Raw genomic sequence first — 14,584 nt, 5'->3', positions numbered from 1 at the left:
CGCAGATCACTCCTCTCCCCCCATCCTCTGTACACACTATGAAACAACCGATCTGTCTGTTCTCTGGGCCCCAGAGACCCCACATCTATCATCCCTGGTGCCCAGTCTGCAGTAGGGAAAGCTTGCTGAGGTGTTGAGGGTCCAGCTCAACCAAGAACCCGCACAGTTTCCTCCACGGACACCCTCTCGGGCTGCCACCTGGGAGCTAAGGTGACCGTCCGTATTCACCTTGGGCCCCTCCACCATTTTCCTTTTCAGGTTGAAGTATAGAGTGAACCACTTACATTCCACAATGAACATATTGTTGTATTTGTTTTATCCCATAATCAATGTATTTTTCAAAGCATTTTAAAGTAAACTTCATAGACCGGGACACTTCTTATATTAAATTTTACAGTCAGCTTCTCTGTTTGCAAGTGAACTGACAATGACCAGAAATCTGCCTTGAATATGAAGATACGCACTTTCTGATAACTAGCTGATAAATTCTGAAGGAAAGTTCTGACGTCAGGGTGGTTTTAGAAATTACTCAGATATGAAATCATTTTATATTTAAAATGAGGTGAGTAAAGCATTTTTCACTGCCTCTGGTAACTTTTAACCTTGCTCAATTTTATGCTGGCATCAAGGAAAAAAGAAGGGACGCGGGAGGGGAGAAATGCATTGGGAGTGTAGGACATCCTCCTCTTACTGTACATACTAACATTTCTTGCACAATTACCCATGGAATATTCTCATTTTGGACTTTTTCCACACCCTAAATTTAGCAAGCTAGAATTATCCTTTAAATACCACTTTAAACAACATTTTTTGAAAGGAAGAATGCCAAAGACGGGAAAATCTGCATTTCTTTGTGGTTAGAATGTAATGGCCTCAACTTAATTATTCTGCAAAGCAGCAGATTACTCCTTTATTAAATGCTGAAGATACAGTAAAGACAGTAATATAGCAAATTCATTACAAGTCTGAAAATTAGAAATTTATCCATTCAGATTGAGAAACAGGCAATGCATTTACAGGCATCTCTACTTCATATGCTCTGGTAATGGCGCACATTGAAATGAATAATTGCCTTAAATGTGTAAGGCAGGTTTCATCACTTAAGGGGATTCTATGTTTGAGTCTTTTTAGGTCTAAAAAAGTCTTTAAAATGAGGGCTGAGGACTTTTTCGTTTAATTTCTGAGCTTTGAAACACTAAAATCTTCATATAAAATCAGTTTTTTTTAAAGTGAGACATTGCTCTAGAATACAACGGAATTTCTGTAAGTCGGGTCTACAAGGAGAAATGCATGAAGCGAGCACAAATGTAGAGAGAGAAATTTTGAATGAATGGTTTTTGTTCGTAATTATTAGTTTTACAGTGGGGGGGGAGGGCTCAGTATTTGAGAAACAAAAGGTTAACAGTGATGAACTGTGGCTTTTTTAGGAGATCGGGGTACCTTCCTTGCTGCTCCTCATTATGAGGTTAATTTGTGCAGTGGAATAAACAAAAAATGCATTTTAAACCCAGCTCTGTCTCCAGTTAGCTGGGAGACCCAGCCTGGTTCTATAAGTGAGGCCTCACCCTTCTCCTCTGTAAAATGGAGCTAATAGTAACTGTATCCAGAGTGTGGTCAAGAAGTGTACCTCAGAAACCAATAATACATTATATGTTAATTAATTGAACTTAAATTTTTAAAAATGAAAAAAAGGAAGAGTACATAAAAGCACGTGTAATACAGACTCAAAGTCACATTCAAATATAAGCTATTTTTGTTTCTAAATAGGGACTTAGACCCCCAAGTAAGTGGACCAAGTGAAAAATCTGCAAGAAATAAGAAAGCGTGGGTATTTCCCCCAACAGTCCAGTAGTCCTGTATAAAGTATACACGATGTCATAGGGGCTGCACTTTGCTTTCCTTCACTGGGCATAGCTGGTATCCAGCGAATAGGCTGTCTGTAGAGAAGCCAGGTATGGGTCATTGTACTTAGAGCCAAAGATGGAGGACTACGTATCTCAAACATTTTAAATTTATTCATCAGCCAATGCCGATGCATCGAGATTGGCCAATGAATTGAATGCCTGCTGCATGCAAGCCACTGTGCCAACCACCAGAGACCAAAATGGCCTCTGCTCCCAGGATGTGTGTGGTCGTATGAGAGACACTAAACGAACATCACGTATACATGTGCCAAACATGATCAAGCATGCAGCACCCACCTAAATTAAACGTGGGGTGGGTGTGAGTGCAGGCAGGAAAGGCCTTTCTGAGCAAGAGGCACTGAAGCAGGAACCTGAAGCATGACAAGAGCTGAGGGAAGACCAGACAGAAGAAGCATCTGTGAGGACGGGGAGGCCAGATGGAGCCTGGGTTGTTGAGGAACAAATCCGGTGTGGTTGGAGCTCAACAAGAGAAGGGAAACGGGGTGCAAGATGAGACTGAAGGGACGCTGGGGCACGTCCTGTAGGGCCAAGTGGCCACAGTAAGGAGTTTTGAGTTGACAGTCTCAGAAGTTAAGAGAAGTGACATTGAGTTAACTTTTTCATGGAGATAATGGTGGGCAAGGATGGAAGTGAGAGGCCAACTGGAAGGCTACCCAAGTGGCTCGGTGAGGCGGGCTTAGACTGAGATGGTGGTAGTGGCAGCAAAGAGAAACTAATGAGTTCAGGATATATTTTGGGGGGAAAAAAATCAATAGAACTCACTACCAGATTTCATGTGGGGAGGGAGGGACTAGCAAGGATGACCGGTTTCTGGCTAAATGGCTTGGTGGAGGGAAGGGTTATTCAACGAGAATGAGGTTATAGAAAGAAAAGCTTCGGAGGGGAAGATTCCGATTTCAGTTTAGAAATATTAAATTTACCCAAAGGCACACCGAAGGAGATGCTAGGCAGGAGTCTGAAATGCACCATTCCGAAGCTCAGCGGCATGCGTGAACTAGATGTCCACAGTGGGGGTTGAACCTACAGATGGGATTGAAGGCCATGGGCAGCATGGGCTCCCCTTGGGGGAGAGGACTGGCAATGAGAAAGGGGTCCATGAGAGGTCCTGAAGCACCACCACCTTTCAAGACTGGGAGGGCAGAGCATGTGGGGAAGGAGAAGGAATGACAGAGGTGGAAAGAGAACCAGGAGAGGTGAGCTCTCCACAAGCTAGAGAGAAGAAGCCTTTACAGGGAGGAAGATCAAGAGTCAAATGTTCCTTAGCAATCAAATTAAGAGATGTAGGAAAGTGGCTGCTGACTTTGGCAATGAGGGCATTATTGGTGGCCCAAAAGCAGTTTTGCTGAAGTGGGGGGGGGGGGGGGGGGGTGGAGGCAGAGTGGAGTGTGTTGAAAAGTGAGAAGAAAGAAGCCCTTCCTAAAATACTGAAAAGAAACAAAAATAAATGAATCTACTAAACGTAGATCAAGTTGGTCACAGAGCCATAAACGAAAGAAAAAAGTTGGGGGGGGTGGCGTGTGGGTGGCTCAGTCGGTTAAGCATCTGCCTTTGGCTCAGTCATGATCCCAGGGTCCTGGGATCGAGCCCTGCATCGGGCTCCTTACTCAGTAGGGAGCCTGCTTCTCCCTCTGCTGCTCCCCCCGGCTTGTGCCCTCTCTCTCTCTCTGTCAAATAAATCAATAAAATCTTTTTAAAAAATTAAAAAAAAAAAAAAGAAAAAGTAAAGAATTTTTCAGGTGGCTTGACGCGTAGCATTTGATTGTAATTATTTACTCGTATATCCTAAAGACAAAAAAGAACAGCAAAGAAATCTTCAATCATGTTCAATAACCTTTAGTGATAACACTTTTATTTAAATACCTATATGTGTATATTTAGGATAAAGCAAAGAAGTAATTGTTAATGTTGTGAGAAGATAAGATTTTCAGTGAAAGAGGTGTCTCATACTTTAAAAGTATAAGCCTAATATCTTAATTTCAATTGGAAATATCAACATGAGCCCATGATTTATTTTCATTTTCTAAAGAACACATATTTCCTAGATGTGTCTGCTGAGCCTGGAAACCTAAAATAAGAAAAAAAACCTCAGGAGCAATGACATTCCACTGTTCAGATTATAGCCTTTAAATAGCATTTCCCCTTAGAAGGAGCTAGGGCTCCTGAATGGTTGATTCAATCTTGCCATTCTAGAAAGCAAGGAAGAAACCCAAGACTACTGCTCATGTCAGAAAGACACAGGAGCCAAAATTAAAAGACTCCCATTGGCCTCGAATATGTGTGGGGGAAGAAAAGGAGGACAAGGGGTATATAGGAAATCTGTACCTTTCGCTCAATTTTGGTGTGAACCTAAAACTACCCTAAAAATTAGACTGTATTTTTAAAAAAAATTTTTTTAAGACTCCCTTTGGCCAGGGGCACCTGGGCAGCTCAGTTGGTTAAGTGCCCGACTCTTGATTTCAGCTCAGGGCATGATCCCAGGGTGATGAGATCGCCAGAGAGGAGCCCCTGTTGGACTTCCCGCTCAGCAGGTAGTCGGCTTCTCTCCCTCTCCCTCTGCCCCTCCCCTCACTCATGCAAGTGCGCATGCCTATGCTCTCTTTTTCCTCTCTAAAATAAATAAATAAATCTTAAAAAAAAAAAAAAAGCCTCCCTTCGGCAAGGGATAGGACAATTTGAGTATGAAAAGAATAATGACAATGGAATGAAACTCATCAAATCTACAGAATTCCTTGAGATCATATGACACTAACAATAGCAAAATATCAGGTTTCCACTGAAGGCTACTAGAGCACTAAACTCATTCTAAAACTTGGCCAATAAAGGGGAAGAATCAAGCCTTCACCCTGCTTTTCCCGTACAAACTAATGAAATATCAGGGGAAAGACTGTTGGGGAACTTTATAGCAGATCCATCTCTCATCAATAAAAGTGGGAAATCACAGGCCTCTAGTGATAAAATCATAAGTACACGGCCCTGCCCCCAAGGCTGATCCTGCACTTAATCCTGCCTCTAGGTCTGACAATCTCTCCATAGGAAATGGGGGAGACAAAGAGGAAAATTCAATGACAGCAAGAAGCACCAATCTGCCAAATCCAAAGGTTCAGTCCTTTTACAAGACAAAGGGCCTTGTTTCTTCAATGGCATTTCACAGAGGGGAGCTATTATAAAGTTTTCAAAACTCAAGAGAGATAACCAGGAGCAAGTTTCCCATAACAAATGAAATTCTAAACGAATGATATAGGTGGGGAGTGAGAGACAACATGTGTGGGTTTGTTACTTTGTTTTCGGTTTTGAGACATTTTGCTGAGCAGAGAAACGGTCCTTGCTACAGAGGGGCATGGCGTCAGGGAGAACATTTGACCAGTGGAACAGAGTGAGCCTTTGGGAGCACCAGCGGGAATGATTAGGGCACAAGAAGGGAATGTCCTTGGGGTGAGGTCCTCCAAGAGACACAGTGAGAAGGAGCCCAGTCCCTGTGGAAGGAACAGCCCCTGGGTAAGATGTGCTTACATCATACACTCTCCTAATAAAAAACACGTGTAGAAATATTAAGCTGATGGCACAGATCTGAGAAAGAAGCTAAGTGAACCTAGGCGTTTAGGAGGGAGAAAGGTATACTGGAGATGTGATGGATTTATAGCACAGTGAAAGCTGACATGCTGGGTCAAATTTTCAACATGGCTCTGACTTTTGTTATTCCGGTGGATATTCTATGTTTACAAGATTCTTTTGTTTATAGCTCTCTTTACTACGGTGTTTCAAAGAATTCTAGCTCATTAAAAGCCATTTGGTGCAAATAATTAGTATACTCTTTTCACCCAAACCAGCCTTCATTACGTTAAAACTTCTGTACCCTCACAGGCAAAAGGAGATAGTGGTCACCTCATTCTCCATAGGCCTTCAGGGGTTGTAAATATTGGCCTCTCATTTTTCCAGTTGGCCCATAATCAGAAAAGTGGCTTTGCTGCAAGCAGTAATTACCTTCCAGTGTGTTCCCAATCCTATTATTAACCACGCCGCGACCACGTGAACCCTGAAAGATGGAGCTGCAAATGCTGTCGTGCTCTAAACCCATCAGTTTTGACTCTTCGGAGAAGGAAAGGGAGCAAACACTTGTTTTTTTTGTTTTTACTTTCTCTCATTTTTGTTTCTTCTGATGAGGAAGTCTTCACCTCACATCGTCAGTCATATGGTCTCGGAAAACCTGAGAGGTACGGCTAAAGGTTTAGCCACCAAATCTCTGGAATTTATAGCATTCTTCCATTTCTCCTTAAAGGAAATAGTTAAAAAAAAAATTTTTTTTTGACAGGAAGTAGGTTTTATTGGTGGGCATGAATAGGGAGGGGGCAGTGCCGAGGTTCTCATGAATGCAGAGCCCTCCATTTGTCCAAGGGGCCACGATTAGGGATGTATTTGACCCCAGAGCCATCTGGGATAAGCCGCTTTTCAGCCACCATGTCTTCAAATTCATCCGCATTAAACTTAGTAAAGCCCCACTTCTTGGAGATGTGGATCTTCTGGTGGCCAGGGAACTTGAACTTGGCCCTGCGTAGGGCCTCAGTCACATGCTCCTTGTTCTGGAGCTTGGTATGGATGGACATGATGACTTGGCCAATGTGGACCCTGGCTACTGTGCCCTGGGGCTTTCCAAAGGCACCCCGCATACCTCTCTGCAGCCTAGATTGGAGATAGCATGAGGTCAGACCTCAATATCCACTGGAAAGGGCTGTCTTCAAGGTCCCGTAGGGCAACCCATACAATCAACAGGCTGCATACACTACCAAGGAGGCTACTGTTTGCAACCATGGCACACTGGGCCCCCAAGGACAAAGACAGGAAATAGTTAAAAATTTAACCTCTTTGTCCATAACCACATTCATAGATAATTTTATGTGGGTACGCACGGTCACATATGTGCTTTGGGAAGGGGGTGGCCAGTTTTTCCTTTCTGTGTTTTTGTTTTGCTAAGCTCCAGCCGCTTCCTCTCTTCCTCCTTTTCCCCAGCTGAGCGCCCAAGGCCATCTATGCTGAGAAGCTGGGATGTATCCTCCCGTGTTTTCTCCTTACTCAGGTATTCCTCGACCCACACCTAGGCATGTATCTACTTAGAAAGGCATGCATTTTTTATTTTATTTATTTTATTTATTTATTTATTTATTTTTTAAGATTTTATTTATTTGACAGAGAGAGCACAAGCAGAGGGAGAGAGAGGGAGAAGCAGGCTCCCTGCTGAGCAAGGAGCCCAATGTGGGACTCAATCCTAGGGTCCTGGGATCATGACCCGGGCCAAAGGCAGCCGCTTAACTGACTGAGCCACCCAGCCGTCCCAAGGCACGCATTTTTTAAAGCACTGTCTTTTTTTTTTTTTTTTTTAAGATTTTATTTATTTATTTGACAGAGAGAGACACAGCGAGAGAGGGAACACCAGCCGGGGGAGTGGGAGAGTGAGAAGCAGGCCTCCCGCCGAGCAGGAAGCCCGATGGGGGGCTCGATGCGGGGCTCGATCCCAGGACCCTGGGATCATGACCCGAGCCGAAGGCAGACGCTTAACGACTGAGCCACCCAGGCGCCCCTCTGCTCCTCTTTATATGCTCTACAGGAGAAGCATCATGATGCTTCATGCTTCACTGTGATGAAACCACTATGTAGGTTTCACAGCGAGGAGAAAGTCCAGAGCACCAGGTGTTGGACTCCCAACTGCTCTTTGTCCCCTCCAGCCTGTACCACACTTGCCCTCCTCCTCTGTAGTTGGTCTTTTTATCCTCCTAACAGGATCTTTTTTTTTTTTTTTAAAGATTTTATTTATTTATTCATGAGAGACAGAGAGAGAGAGAGAGAGGCAGAGGGAGAAGCAGGCTCCCAAGGAGCAGGAAGCCTGATGCGGGGCTCAATCCCAGGACCCTGGGATCATTCTTTTTTAAAAAGATTTTATTTATTTTTTCATGGCGGGGGGAAGGCAGAGGCAGAGGGAGAAGCAGGCTCCCAAGGAGCAGGAAGCCTGATGCAGGACTCGATCCCAGGACCCTGGGATCATGACTGAGTCGAAGGCAGATGCTTAACGACTGAGGAACCCAGGTGCCCCCTAATCATTCTTTTTTAAAAAGATTTTATTTATTTTTTCATGGGGGGGGGAAGGCAGAGGCAGAGGGAGAAGCAGGCTCCCAAGGAGCAGGAAGCCCGATGCAGGACTCGATCCCAGGACCCTGGGATCGTGACCCGAGCCGAAGGCAGACACCCAACGGCTGAGCCACCCAGGCGCCCCTAAAGCACTGTCTTATAAACAGGTGGCCATAGCGTCCTTTGCATCCTAGGCTCACCACTGCATGACACCTTGCGGGGACCCCTCCTAGTTAGCCCTCTGGTTTAGCTCCACTTCATCCTCTTAGTAAATGGAGGGAGAATTCCCCAGTGTGGAGGTGCTAGTGATGAGCCTTCACTTTGTGCTCAGGTTTTTGCCCTATGAAGCCATACAATGAACCTACTTGTTTATCCTCGTGGTCTCGAAGAACCCATAGCCTTACATAGGGTCATCCGTATTTGATAGGGTCTCAGGAGCACAGCTGCCAATGAATTCATTTATTGAATTTTTATTAATTTATTAATTTATTATTTATTAGGTGCCCCTAATTTCTACTATAGGAAAAAAAATATGTATTTCACATAAAGAAAAGCTCTTGGGGGTCCTCAATACTTTTTTAGTGTTTTAACTGAGATTTAATTCACATACCAAAGAATTCACCTTTTTAAAGTATATAATTCAGTAGGTTTTAGTATTTTTGCCAACAAGGTTGGGCAACGATCACCACTAGCTAATTCCAGAACATTCATATCACCCTAAAAAAGAAACTCCATATCCGTTACCAGTCAGTCTCAATTCTTCCCCCTCCTCATCCTCTTTCTGACTCTGACTTGTTTGTTCTGAACATGTGATATACATGGAATCTTCTGTGTCTGGCTTATTTCACTTAGCATACTGTCTTTAGGACTCATCCACATCGTAGCAGGTGCCAGAGCCTCATTACTTTTTGTACCTAATATTCCACTGTACGTATATACCACATTTTGTGTATTCGTTCATCAGTTGATGGACTTTGGGGTTGTTTCCACTTTTGGCTAGTATGAATAATGCTACTAAGAACATTTGTGTCCAAGTTTTTGTATGAATATGTGTTTTTAGTTCTCTGGGCTCTATACCTAGGGCCAGCATTGCTGAGTCTGACTCTGTGTTACGCTATGCTTAACTTTTTGAGAAACTGTCAAACTCTTTCCCACAGTAGTGGCACCATTTTACATTTCTTTTTTTTTCTTTTCTTTTTTTTTTTTTTAAAGATTTTATTTATTTGACAGAGAGAGCATAAGCAGACGGAGAGAGAGGGAGAAGCAGGTTCCCTGCTGAGCAAGGAGCCTGATGTGGGACTCGATCCCAGGACCCTGGGATCATGACCTGGGCTGAAGGCAGCTGCTTAACCGACTGAGCCACCCAGGCGTCCCACCATTTTACATTTCAACCATCTATGTATAGGCGTTCCAGTTCTCCACAGCTTTTCCAAAATTCGTTATTTTCAGCGTTCTTGATGCTAGACATCCTTGGGAGTATGACTCAGTAATTTTTAGAAGTGTAAAGAGTTTTGAGACTAGAAGTTTTGAGAGTTGCTTTTCTGACATAGAGCTTATAAAAATAAACATAATAATGTTGTCAATCTAAAAATTAACAATAATTCCACACAATTGTGCAACCTCAGGGTAATCAAGTTGGCCTGGACAGACCCAATTTACACCTTTGTAGCCTTTAACTTTCAACATGCCCTGTTTAGATGACAGATTATATGAACACCCTAATAATGAGTCTATGTTCAAATTTCTCCCAGTTGCCTTCAGTAGGTCTTTTTCCAACGTATTGAGAACAAGATCCGACACTGCATTTGGTTGAGATGTCTTTAAAAACTTTTAATCTCTATCAGTTCTCCCTCGACTCCATTTCTTTCATGCTCGTCATCGATTGAAGAAACCGGGTAATTTGTGGAACTTCCCACATCCTGATTTGACTGATTAAACCATTGTAGTCTCTTTTCATCTGTTTCTTTGTCCTCCATGTTTCTTGCCATTTGGTAGTTAGATCTGGAAGTTTGATTAGATGAAGATTCAATGTTTGTGCAAGAATATTTCGTAGACGCTGTGTACTTCCTATTGCAACAGGAGGCATGTGCTATCTGTCTGTCTCACTCAGTGATGTTAAGATAAATCAGTGGGTTCAGGGTTTTTAGTTTGATTCAGCCAATATAGGTTTCCCACCAACATATTTTAATTTTTATTTTTAAGTAATCTCTATGCCCAAGATGGGGCTTGAACTTACCACCCTGAGATCAAGAGTCCCATGCTCTACCCACTCATTGAGCCAGCCAGGTGCCCCCCACCTCATACTTTTATTTCTTTTAAAGATTTTATTTATTTATTTGTCAGTGAGAGACAGAGAGAGCGCACAAGCAGGGGGAGAGGCAGGCAGAGGGAGAAGCAGGCTCACCATCGAGCCGAAGGCAGACACTCTCAACTCCCTGAGCCAGCCAGGTGCCCCCGACCTCATACTTTTAATAGCTATTGTTGCTTGTCCCAGTGTTTCTTTATGAATTGTGAGGAGTGACTCTCTAAGTCCAACTGTTCTGTTGCATTTATTTTCCTTACAAACTATTTGGGTATCCTGAAATGATAGCAGAATAAATGCTTGATTTTTTCCCCTTATTTACCAGTTTTCCAAACAAATAGTTCCTTAGACAATACAAGAGTAAACAATGAGGGATTTTATTTATTTTATTTTATTTATTTATTTTTTCCCTTCCCTCCCTTTTATTTATTTATTTTTATTTATTTATTTTTATTCTTATGTTAATCCCCATACATTACATCATTAGTTTTAGATGAAGTGTTCCATGATTCATTGTTTGTGCATAACACCCAGTGCTCCATGCAGAATGTGCCCTCCTCAATACCCACCACCAGGCTAACCCATCCTCCCACCCCCCTCCCCTCTAGAACCCTGTTTGTTTTTCAGAGTCCATCGTCTCTCATGGTTCGTCTACCCCTCCGATTTCCCCCGCTTCATTCTTCCCCTCCCGCTACCTTCTTCTTCTTTTTTTTTTTTCTTAACATATATTGCATTATTTGTTTCAGAGGTACAGATCTGAGATTCAACAGTCTTGCACAATTCACAGCGCTTACCAGAGCACATACCCTCCCCAGTGTCTATCACCCAGTCACCCCATCCTTCCCACCCCACCCCCCACTCCAGCAACCCTCAGTTTGTTTCCTGAGATTAAGAATTCCTCATATCAGTGAGATCATATGATACATGTCTTTCTCTGTTTGACTTATTTCACAACAATGAGGGATTTTAAAAAATATTACTATGCATTCATGGATTTGTATACATTTGATATGTTTCAATCAATCAGTCATTATTCTTTCTTCAGCCTAAACTGTTCCATCTTTAGCCAAAGGGTGCCCCTTTATCTTTGCTCTTGGGCTCTTTTGACATAACCCCAGTAGTATTTGATAGCCACTTTAGTCTGGGGCATAACAAAATGCCACAGGCTCATCTTTACACAATCCCTGCCCCAGTTCTGAAATCAGTCATCTCCTAGAGGGGTCTTTGTTCCTCTTAGTGGGCAATGGCATTTCGATGATCAGTTTGGACACTAGGGGTGCTCATAGGCAATGGATTGCCATTGCTTCTTGGCCTTTTCAGTGGACACAGCTAACATATATGTATTTTGTAGAAAGAGAAAAATTAATTATGACTCATACTACCTTTGCTGATTCAAATTTTCCATTATACAACTTATCCCTAACATCATTGACTTGATACTTGTATCCCTTCATCTCTCATTGAAGACCTTGGTATCTAACGATATCAATTCAATTACTTATTTACTATTTTACTTAAACATATAGATGTAAAGTACAAATACATGCAATAGCAACTAAACAACAATACCAGTATTATTACTAACAAATACTATTAGTAAGTGTAGTTTGATTTCCTTGCCATTCTTTTTTATCCTGAGGATGTGTCACCCTAAGGATATATAGTCAAAATAATGAGTTTTAAAGTCAGTTACTTATTTTTCCAGGTAGTTATGTCAGTAACTCCTGATACACTCTGATTAGTGGCTTTTTTTTTTTCTTTTGGAAAATGCTTAATTTTCTTTTAAAAAAATAATCATGTACGCCATTTACATGATTCCAAAGTCAAACTATAAAACACAGTATATGAAAATAAGCCTAGTTTCCACTCCCATTCCCTTCACTGTTTTTTCCTTATATGTAACCATTTTTATTAGTTTGTGATTTACAGTTGCATTGCCTCTTCTTGAAAATGTAAGCAAAAGCACACATCTTTGTTAGAAGAAAGGCAATGTATATGTGGTTCCAGCCTTGCTTTTTTCACTCGATGTATCCTGGAGTTCTGTGGCCTTCCACAGAGACGGGCTTCATTCTTTGGTAAAGCTATACAGAACAGCTTTGTGTGGATGTACCCTGGTTTATTCAGCCAGTCTTCTGTGGATAGACTTGTGGGTTCAACAAACATTTATTGCGTTGCTAAATCGTGCCAGGCACTGGGGATAAAGACATGGTCTCTGGCCTCAGGAAACTCAGAGTGAAGAGGGGGAGACCACTGCAGTACAAGCGCTTTGCTCACAAGGGAGTGAGATCTTGGATCCACTTAGCACAAAGGGTGCGTGGAACAGGGCAGACAGGCTCACACACTGGAGGGACACAATGACACTCTGTTGATTGGCATCTTGCTCCCACACGGACCTTAATATGGGAGAATCCCCATGGGAGGAACTCAGTTTTGTTTTGTTTTTTTAATCAATGTTTGAAACTACTTAGAAAATCATGAGTGCCACCAATTGGTCAGAGAAGGCAAGGCCAAATGAAAGAGGCAGAGAGGAAGGGTCCTAATCACAAAACTCCCTCAAAAGAGGAAACGTAAATTAATACCTAAGCTGTGGTTTAAGAATTAACGCCGGTAGTGAATTTAACACTCACCAGAGATGGCTCTAAGCTGTTGACACATATTTAACTCCTTTATTTTAAAATAACAATCCTAAGAAGTAGGGACTATCATGCCTCACATTTTACCGTTAAAGAAATTACGGCACAGAGAGGTTACTGAACTCTTCAAGGGCACACAGCGAGCGAACGAGGCAGGGAGCAAAGAAGCGCAGACGACAGGATACTCGCAAGCAGTGCCCTCTCTCCCGGGTGGGAAAAGAGCACTGTGTCTTCCCGGACCATAATCACCCGCTGCGGAGGAGAAACTACCGTTGACACCTCCCTCCCTACACACCCCCCCCCCCAAGATCGGAAAAACCCTGCAGGGCTCTCTCTGGACTCTTGGGGGGCGCAGGAATCCCGAGGCCCGTAGGCGACCTGCGGACTGCACGGCGGAGGCCCAGCCGGCCCGCCCCGCAGCGCGGATTTGAGCAGCGGCCGCGAGCTGAGGGGTTGCCCGCCGAGGGTCCCCCTCGGAGCAGCAGCCGAGCCGGCTCCCCGACCCCTCCAGGTGTGCGCCGCCCATTTCTCCGCGCTCCCGCTCACGCCTGGGCAGCAATGAAGGCCGCTTCCCCGGGCTCCTACGACACGGGGGAAGCTACATGCAGCCACGGACGAACTCCCAGGCATCGTTACCCTCCCATGGGGTACCCCATGTCAACTGGACACAATTCTACACTCAGGGAACCCGCAGCGAGGGGACAAGCGGTGCCGACGTAGCATGACACGGGCAAGAACAAGGGGTCGCACTGGGCAGTGGCTCTCCGCCCCGCTCCGCCTCGTCTCGTCTCGTCTGTCGAAACCGAGCCAAAGACAGGTCGTTGTGGGCTGCCCAGCTTGAACGGGAAGGTCGCCTCCGCCCGCTGATTCGGGAGCTTGCTCCCGGCGCCGCCTGCCGCCCAGACCCAGTACTGCGGGGGGCTGCCCCGGAGCACAGCGCGCTCACACCCGCGAGCCCGCCTGCAGTGCGACTGCGCCGCCGCGACCGCCCCGCGCCTGGGTGGGGGGTCAGATCTCACAAGCCAAGTCCTCGTCCGACACTGGCACCTAACCTGCAGCAGCCTACAGATATGCGCTTTAAGAAGCCGACTCCTAGATAAAAAGCTACAACCTGCATCAAACCAGACTCTGAAACTGAAAAGCTAGATGCTCACAAACAAACCAGCAAAAACCTCTTACTGCTCCTACAACCTGCAGACGCAATACAGCCTAAGAATAACCAAAGCCCTACTTGTTTTGAGATATTTAAAAATAAAAGGACCCTCCAAGTTCACGTCAGACGGGTAATGTGCCCAGATCGTAACAAGGTTTGAGGGAGGCACATGTCACACAACAGCGTGAACACCCAATCATCACACTTATGAACTACAAAAGGATCACGAGATTGTGGTTGTTAAGGAGTCCCGAGTATGTCCCACTGACTTTAAAGAAAGGGTGACAGACTTGGGCTTTATATATTCAGTCTCACAGTAAAATTGGGTATAATTTTAAAATATCTTCGACATTTTTCTTTTGTTTCTACCTTAATAAATGAAAACAAAAACAAAATTAGCGAGCGGATATGTCTATGCAAAATTTTCGCCCAAACTCCTCCTTTTTGGGGGAAC

General features: G+C 43.9%; 2 non-coding genes across 2 annotated transcripts; both read right to left on the bottom strand.

The window, feature by feature from the left end:
• Window positions 1-6,649: 6,649 nt before the first annotated feature.
• Window positions 6,650-6,783, bottom strand: LOC123324238. The gene has a single exon (XR_006539718.1). It is a non-coding gene; the product is annotated as a small nucleolar RNA SNORA70 (small nucleolar RNA).
• Window positions 6,784-14,250: 7,467 nt separating this feature from the next.
• On the bottom strand, window positions 14,251-14,354 carry LOC123324249. Its single transcript, XR_006539728.1, has one exon. It is a non-coding gene; the product is annotated as a small nucleolar RNA U13 (small nucleolar RNA).
• Window positions 14,355-14,584: the final 230 nt, after the last annotated feature.

The sequence above is a fragment of the Neomonachus schauinslandi genome, chromosome 2, assembly GCF_002201575.2.
Source record: "Neomonachus schauinslandi chromosome 2, ASM220157v2, whole genome shotgun sequence".
Classification (NCBI taxonomy): Eukaryota; Metazoa; Chordata; class Mammalia; order Carnivora; family Phocidae; genus Neomonachus; species Neomonachus schauinslandi.
Note: the sequence above shows the minus strand (reverse complement) of the source record. Positions and strands in the feature narration are given on the sequence as shown.